Consider the following 6,970-nt stretch of genomic DNA (forward strand, 5'->3'; position numbering starts at 1 on the left):
AGTTTCTAAATAAAATTCTGTATTTCAAGAGTGTCATGTCTTCTGAGATTTGTCTTGCCCTGGGTGTATGCTTTTCGGTTCAAGGGATATGGTACCAGTGCTTCTTTCTTTAAAAAAATTTTTTTAAAAAGAATTATTTCATTTTATTAATTATTATTTTTATAAATTTGACCAGAGTGAGAGAGAGAGAAGGAATATGAGAAAGCAAGTCGCCAGATCTGGGACTTGAACTGCAGTCAGCCATGTGGGAGTCCAGCGCCTTAACTACCACATCACTTGCCAGCCCCTAGTGCTGCTTTCTTAATCAGGAGTGACCTTTTCAAGTTGTTCGGTGTTTTTTCAGGTGTACTCATTTCTAAGCCTGCTTCCATTTTGCATCATTTATAGTAAATATTTCTCAGCCTACTGCTTTTTAAAATTCTCATATCACTGAGAGGTTGGTTTTTCTTTTCAAAAAGTCCAAGCTATGTGGCTTAACTGCTGTGAAGCTTTTTCAGGCCATGTCTTTCTGAGAGATAAAGCAGTACAGTGCTTCACAGATGACCTTGAGGAGAGTCATTTTATTTTCTCTGTAAGTCTGTTTTAGAGGCAGTTACAATCTCAGTCTGTAAAATCTAAAATTGTCACCTGTTCCCCTCTTTTATAATCTATGCCTTTAGAAGTGAGTTCAAAATGAGACTTGCTGCCATTTTCAGTATAAAATAAGATTAAAAGGGCAAAAGGTAGTTTTGTATGATCTTTGTATCACAATTACGGATGCTCTGTAAACCCAACTTAATGATTTTTGACTAGGGTCATACCTACATTACTTCCTCTGTGATACCTTCCCTGAACTGTTAGACACCTTTGGAAGGAATTTGATACCATATATATTAGGAATCTGCAAGAAGATACCTCCAGGAATGCGTGGAATTTGTGAAGATACTGTTGGTTGCTGTCGCCTGAAAAGTTACCGTGGTAAGCAGTGAAGTTGATCCTGTGTGTCCCTTTGACCTGAGCCCATTGACCTTGCTCTTTGAGCTGAGAAGTAGGAAGTCTTTGATGTGGCTCATTCAGGTTAGGCTCTAGGGTAACCTGGTTTGCTTGGCAAGCTCTGTACCACATGAAGGATAGGTAAATAAGCGGGTTACGTTATCTAGGTGAACAGGTCTAACGTTAGAGTCAAATTTTTAGGCTGCTCAATCTAGAACTTTAAATTTTCATGCGCATACACAAGTGCCATACATAGATTTAGTTTTAGGATTTATTCCTCGTGCTGGTGATTCTCAAACTGAAAGGGCTTCAGAATTGTTTGTAAAGTTTTGTTTTTAAAGAATTGTTTTATTTAACTTCATTTATTTATTTATTTTAATTTGGCCAGAAAGGGATAGAGTGAGAGAGAAAGGGAGAAAGCAAGCTGCCAAGTCTGGGATTCAAACTGTGGTTGGCCATATGGGAGTGCAACACCCTTAACCACCATGACACCGATGTAAAATGTTTTTAAGATCCACGCCTAGGAATTCTGAGTCAGAAGGTGGAAATACCTACATTTTAATAAGTACTTCAGGTGACCTGTGCTTGAAATTGTCCTCAGACCTGTATTTGGGCCTTACTTGTATGCCTGCAACTTTAAATTATGTAGGGGGAACATCAGATTTGAGTTCTTTTGTAGGTCTCTCTAGCTTTGTGAGTTTTTGTTGTTGTTTTAATTTATTTTTGCTATTGGGCGTGTGTGCTCACCAGAGACAGGAAAAGTGAGAAAGCCTCCCCCTGGGGAATGGCCATACCTCAATTTCTCCATTCTCCTTTTGGGACTTGGGGCATGTATGCATACATGCCTGGCTTGTTTAAGCTGCCGGGTCAGGTACTTGAACCATACAGTCAGCCATATGGGATCTGGCCCTTAACTACCATACCACTTGAGGGCCCACAAGCTTTTTGAGTTTTGGATTAACCATTTTGTTCCTACCTGCAAAGCAAGGGTGATGACTTGTTGGGTTTAGAGCAGCAGCCCCAAGTTAGAACACTATGTATAGACAGGAAGCATTATTATGACCTGGGTTCCTCAGAGCCAGTCTGAAACTCTGTTTACAGATTAGAAAAAAGCTTAGGATAGGGTTTTTGTACCCTGAGAATTCAAGAGGGCATTCTTTAAAATAGGCTTTGGGTATTTTGTTAAAAAATATATATATATATATAACTGGCTCTTTTAATGTTTCTTTTTCAGGTTGGTGATACTGATAAGTCAGCCTCTCTTCTGTTTTCAGGCTATGATTTTCATCCTGTTTTGCCCCACCTGAAAATGAGGTCTCAACACACATTCTACCATTTCTTTTTAAATGAAGATTCAATGCCTCAGATTCATTGGTTTAATTTCTTCACGGTTTATTCACTAGAAGGCAACATGGCTTTGAAGATGATGCAGTTTTCTTTTGTAACCAAGGTGATTCTCTAGAGAAATTATTCTTTAAGGATTCTTTATGAAGATTTAGTATAAGGTGCTCCATTTGTGGTATTTATTATAGTTCATTGCTTAGTCCACAAACAAATCCAAATTTTAAGCCTGATCAGCCTAATCAGATTAGTTAGCACGTAGGTGACCCAGATTTGACCATTGTCAACAGAGTGTGTGTGGAAATAATTGCTTTGAACCAAGCCAAACCTTGGCCTGTAATCAGTGTTCATGAATCACCAGTCATTTTGCTGGTCTGGTGCCGTTGCTGTTAGCAATATGTTAAATTTTGAATTGTCCATCCAGTTGACAGGGTTGATTTCTTTTTTTTTTTTTTTAAATAATTTTATTTAACTTCATTTATTTATTGTAACTTGATCAGAGAGGGACAGAGTGAGAGAGAGAGGGAAAGTGAGAAAGGAAGCTGCCAGGTCCGGGACTCGAACCACAGTTGGCCACGTGGGAGTCTAGCGCCCTTAACCACCATGCCATCTGCGGGGCCCAGTTGATACAGATTTCTAAATTGGATGAGTCGGCCAGGTGGGGTTCCAGTGCCCTTAACCACCACGCCACCTGCAGGCTCCAGTTGACAGGATTTAATAGGATCAGTTCATATATTTTTCTGTCTCTTCATGATATATGCTACTTTTTTCTCATAGTTTTTACACATGAGGGAATAACTGAGTGCAGAGTACTTCCCTAAAAGCAAGCCCAAGGAGGGATTCTGCACTTTTCACTTTGAGCTTGAGTGTAATTCAGAAACATTAACCTAGTGGACTTTAGCCAGTTGGCTACATGGCTATAACTTGTGAAGGTCTGTTTCCCCTTTGGCTTTATCTGAATTGGAAGGTAATTTTACTTTAGTCCTTCAAGTACAAAAGCTTTCTGTTGAGGTTGTAGTTATATAGCTTCATTAATTTGGTTTTCTAGGTAAGCATGTCTAGCCTTAGAGTTGAATTTCTAGGCTCCTCAATCTGTTGGGTCTTTGGAAAAGTCACAACATATTTTTCTATTTTTCTGTGCCAAAATGCATCATGTCTTTTCCAAAGACCCAATAAAACCTTAAATTTTGATGTACATATACATGTACACCTACACAAATACATACATACATAGTTTTTTTTGTTTTGTTTTTTAGTTTTTTGCCATAGGGTGTGCACACTCACTGGGAGGGGGTGAGAAATCACTCCCCTTTTCCCTCCCCGCACCAGGGTGGTGGCCACACTACAATCCCTTTTCCTTCATTCTCCTTTTGAGATTTTGCACATGTGTGCACATGCCCAGTGTTATTTTCAAGCCACTGGATTTGGCACTCAAACCATGATCAGCCATGTGGGAGTCCAGTGCCTTAATCACCATGTCACCTGCTGGCCCCATATATTATGTTTTTAAATTTAAATAGCTCATTTCCTTTGTATTGGAGACTCTAAGGTTCTGAAATGTAAAATACATGTTCCTGAGTGTGGATAGGCAATTCTTTGACCTATCACCATTGAAAGCAAACCAAGTTTCCTGCCAAAGCCAAAAAATTTGTAAATGACGTCAAGAGTTAGAGTTACAGAATGATCTTTTAGCAGCTTGGAATTCTATAAAATGTCTCAAATTAAAAAAAAAATGTTTTCGGGTTAGCAATTGGTGTAATGGATATTTTACTGGACTCCCATGTAGTCAACTGCAGTTTGAATCCTGGACCTGTTGTCTTAAACTCTCGCCGGACGCGTGTGCATACGTGCCCAAGATCCTGAGAGAAGAATGGAGAAGGGATTGTGGCATGGCCATCCCTCCTGAGGGGTGATTTCTCGCTTTCTGTCTCTGTCTTTCTGGCGAGCGCACATGCCCTATAGCAAAACACCTCCCCCCAATTTTTTATAACTATTTACTTAATTTTATTTCTTACTATTCTTCAATTTGACCAGAGAAAGAGAGAGAGAGTGAAAAAACAAACTGCCAGGTCTGGGACTTGAACCATGGTCAGCTATGTGGGAGTCTAGCAATTCCACCACTATGCTATCTGCTAGCCCCAATGTCTCAAAGTTTTGACTTTAAAAAAATTTTTTTTCCATTTTCTTTACTTCACGTTTTTAAAAATTAAGTTTATTACTTTGAGAGAGAGCACGAGCAGACACAGCGAGGCAGACCCCCTCAGCAGGATGTTCATGGTACAATCTGCCTGTAGTTTCAGCTGGCACAGATAATGGGCATGCATGCCTGTGCACAGTGTGCTCAGGGAGGTCCTTGGTCATGAACCCAGGACCTCTCCCGTGTGAGTCCAGCTGTGTTACTACTGTGCCACCACTGCCCCTTGAACATTTTTTGGAGTCTGGGAATTGTTGATGAAGCTGGGTGGCTGGATGCAAGTGTGAGGCAGAGAAGGTAGAGGGATTTTTTCTGTCTTTAGTTTACCTTTCAGTTTTAGTGGTAGAACGAGATGTGGGAAGCTTTTGAAAGATTTCCATCTTATCAGGGTAAGTCTTAAAACTGGCTTTATGGGAGACCAGCGGGTGGTGTGGTGGTTAAGGTGCTGGATACTCCTACATGGCTGACTACGGTTCAAGTCCTGGATCTGGTGGCTTGCTTTCTCACTTTCCTCTCTCTCTCTCTGTGTCTCTCTTGGTCAAATTAAAATGAACGAATGAATGAATGAATCTTAAAAACAAACTGGCTTTATGGCTGTTTCTAGTTCTGTTAGGGCCAGAGATGAGTATTTTAAGATTTTGACCTAATAGATGATTTACAGATTGCAATGTGGACGGTTAAAGTCAAGTCTGAGGTTGAGCATACAAGAGGGTAGACTGTATATGAAGGTGGTATGTGTGGCTAGAGCTCCTGTCACCTTCATTAGAATAAACAAAAGGGGACAGTGCTGTTGTCAGAAGGTCATGGACTAGGCCTTGAGTATGGCCCTGTATCCCACATCTGCAGACCACAGCTTTTCATTGGCTCAGTGCAGAGATGAGCCCACTGGTTTGGAAAAAATTACTTATATCTATAAAAGTCAATAGAATACTGAAACAAGACAGTGGGAAAGTATGCAGTTCCCAGCCAGTGTTACTTTAGGAGGCCAGTTCCCATCAGCTGAAAGACATTTTGATTCAAATTTAAACACAATGTGTCTCTGCATCAGCTACATGTATCTTGCATGTGAGTTTTGGGAAAAATTTTCACTACAAAGAAATAATTGTAAATTGTACAGTTTCTACTGGAGGCTGGCAAGTGGTGTGGTGGTTAAGGGCGCTGGACTCCCACATGGTAGGCCATGGTTCGAGTACCGAACCTGGCTCCTGGCTCCTTGCTTTCTCACTTTTCCTCTCCCTCTGTCTCTGTCTTACTCTGTCCCCCTCTGGTCCAAAAAAAGGAGTTTTTGTTTTGACTCTTAGAAGAGGAGGCTTTGACAGGAGGAATAAAAAGTGGTTCAGCACACGCTGGGTTTTCCCATGGGTTGTAAGCTGTGGGGTGAACTCTGCTGATACCCTTATCAGCTACAGTTTTCCTTATCTAAGCTTCAGTGACAGATTTCTTCCTTTTCAGTTTTTATTATGTTCATATTTATATTTTCTGACAGTCGGGCCTGTTAAATATTTGGAAGTAATTATAGTGATTTTTAATGCCTAGCATAATCTTGAGGTCATCTGGATTTTAACATTTTTTTAAAAGAATTTTAAAAAATTTAATTCATTATTACTAATTTTTGTTTGACCAGAGAGTGACAGAGAGAGAGAGAGAGAAGGAAGATAAGAAAGCAAGCTGCCAGGGGCTGGCAGGTGGCATGGTGGTTAAGGTGCTGGATTCCCACATGGCTGACCACAATTTGAGTCCTGGACCTAGCAGCTTGCTTTCTCACTTTCCCCTTCTCTCACTCTGTCTCTTTGGTCACATCCAAAAAATAAATAATAACAAATAAAATTAAATTAAAAAAATGACTTAATAAATAAGAAAAAGCAAGCTGCCAGATCCAGAACTCAAACGGTGGTCAGCCATGTGGGAGTCCAGTGCCTTAACCACCATGCCAACTGTCAGCCCTGGATTTTTTTTTTTAAGAATTATTTTATTTAATGTTATTTATTTTAATTTGGCTAGAAAGGAACAGAGAGAGAAAGTGAAAAAACAAGCCACCAGGTCCAAGACTCAAACTATGGTTGGCCATGTGGGAGTGTCCAGCACCTTTGCCACCATGCCACCTGTTGGCCCCTCTCCTAAGAATTTTTAATGCTGACTTAATTTTTTTTTTTTTTTTTTTTTTTTTTTTTAGGGGTTTTTACCACAGGGCGTGTGTGTTCACTGGAGAGACAGGCTGAGAGAGGAAGTGAGAAATCACCCCCCAGGGGAATAGCCATAGTGCAATCCTGTCTCCTCTGTTTTCCTCCTGGGATCTTGGGCATGTGTGTGCATGTGCCTGTCTTGATTTTCAGACCATCTTGTCTGGGACTTGAACTATAGGCAGCCATGTGGGAGTCCAGCAACATAACCACATATGCCATCTACTGACCCTGATTTTTTTTTTTTTTTTTTTGGCTATAGGTTGACTGCTGTTTACACAGA

At 40.3% G+C, this 6,970-nt stretch overlaps 1 protein-coding gene across 2 annotated transcripts in view; it reads left to right on the forward strand.

Annotated features, from left to right (window-relative positions):
- The first annotated feature begins 9 nt into the window (after window positions 1-9).
- Window positions 10-6,970, forward strand: part of EFCAB8 (EF-hand calcium binding domain 8) — an 88,144-nt gene continuing 81,183 nt past the window's right edge. The window contains exons 1-2 of one of the 2 annotated variants that reach the window (XM_014586114.2): window positions 10-957; window positions 2,207-2,422. The gene's annotated coding sequence lies outside the window, so the exon portion shown is untranslated. The remainder of the gene's footprint in view (window positions 958-2,206; window positions 2,423-6,970) is intronic. The other variant, XM_014586115.2, reaches the window with a different exon arrangement.

The sequence above is a fragment of the Tupaia chinensis genome, unplaced genomic scaffold, assembly GCF_000334495.1.
Source record: "Tupaia chinensis unplaced genomic scaffold, TupChi_1.0 Scaffold000115_1, whole genome shotgun sequence".
Lineage (NCBI taxonomy): Eukaryota > Metazoa > Chordata > Mammalia > Scandentia > Tupaiidae > Tupaia > Tupaia belangeri.